The 1648-nt window shown below is 37.1% G+C and overlaps 1 long non-coding RNA gene across 1 annotated transcript; it reads left to right on the plus strand.

The window, feature by feature from the left end:
- Window positions 1-584: 584 nt before the first annotated feature.
- Window positions 585-1270, plus strand: LOC149673200 (uncharacterized). The gene is made up of 3 exons (XR_016367107.1): window positions 585-1009; window positions 1076-1139; window positions 1207-1270. It is a non-coding gene; the product is annotated as an uncharacterized LOC149673200 (long non-coding RNA).
- The last annotated feature ends 378 nt before the right edge of the window (window positions 1271-1648 follow it).

Genomic DNA, 1648 nt, shown 5'->3' on the forward strand with positions numbered 1-1648 from the left:
GAAATCGCCCAAAGAACATGCCCATTAATTTAGATAGTATATCCAAATCTGAATTTAAAATTGTCACGAAACCACTTTTACGGTTTAAAGCGATTTAAAGATTTTAAAATATTTGCTTCTCGTATCTACAGAGAGTAAAAAAGGGGTTATTATTTCTACGTAGGAGACATGGGTACAGAAGTACAAAATCTCGGCAAATATATTCAACAAACAAACGCAAGAAAAACTGGGAAGAAATACAAAACTGAATGCCAAAACCCGAAGGCGACTAGTTCGTGCATTAGTCGATGATACCTTAAAAAAATGCCGCAGGCCAAGTAGGGGTGACATGCGCGTAGTTGCCGAACTATTCACCAAAAGGTTTCCAAATGCAGTCAAAGACGAGATAGATGGTGAAGTTATTGGGTCTGGCTATCAAAGCCTAGTTGTGCAACTTTATGGAAGGCTAGATCACCTATCGCGCAGAACGGAAGGAGCGATGCCGCCAGTGGAGAGGTCTCCAAAATGCTCTCCTAAATTTTCTAAAAGTCCACGCCTTGAAACTGTGGAAATTAACGAAATAGACTTGAAACGGCAAGTTTATGAGGAAGAAGAGCTTAGAAAACTCTGGATGGAAGCTGATTCAAATATGGCTGAAGTTGATCTTAAGCTAAAGATGTGTTTTAAACTTCAAAGGAAACAAATTAGCGAGGGAATCTTAACTTCGGATTTTAAAGAAAAATGGCCTTTCCTCTTTGAGCTACGTGGTTTGGCAATCCACCTTGAGATGTTAACAATGAAAAACATTCCTGAACTATTTATTAACTTTTTCGAGAAAAAAAGCAATCTCCTTTGCCAGTATTTCTCCTGAAGCAAAAAGACCTCAACTCAAGCAATTTTGGCTGAAATAAAATCGGCGGGCAAAATTCAAGATAGTAGCCCTGTAAAACAGGCTTTGGTTGCAGGGGTGGTGTCCTTGGTATTGAACCACTTTGGTGAAAAATACGATGCTATTTTTCCAGTTGTCGAGGTAAGGTGAATCAGAATTAAGATAAACGTTCTCGGAGTTAATCATATAAAACAACAAAATTTGCAGCCTGGTACTCCTCAGAGCGAGGTAATTAAGAAGATTCCATTACATCCCTGTCTGGTCATATTTGGTAAGATATAGTTGACAAGACTATGTCGTTCGATTTAGCAAAACATAACGATATTTAATCGAAATAGGTGATAATATGGCTAGTGCTTCTACCTTCTGGGTGACGGTAGATAAAATTTTAGTGAATGACCACTTCGGAGGACAAGAAATCATTGGCGCATTAGCCATGTTCTTTGCTATGTACTATATGTTCAATGTTGAATACCCTAAAGAATGTTTGGCTACTCTGGAATTCTTTCAAAGGTATAAATAAATTAATAAAGGAATCTGTATAGATTCACATAAATATAATTTAATTATTTCAGGGGCATTGCCAGGTTCAATCCTAAGAAAGGCAAAGAAATAAATTCAAAAGTTTTACACTTGCTAAATAAGTTCTTCGAATTTGATTGGATGGAATAGGTGCCTATGGACAGTGGCTTTTTCTTGTTAGATACCTGAGCATATTTAACAATGTACTTTAAATGCGAGATCAAACGGGTCACGAAAACGGATGAAAAATTTACTAGT

Source organism: Phalangium opilio, unplaced genomic scaffold (assembly GCF_054372755.1).
Source record: "Phalangium opilio isolate 3A_F unplaced genomic scaffold, DU_Popi_V2 ptg000053l_1, whole genome shotgun sequence".
Classification (NCBI taxonomy): Eukaryota; Metazoa; Arthropoda; class Arachnida; order Opiliones; family Phalangiidae; genus Phalangium; species Phalangium opilio.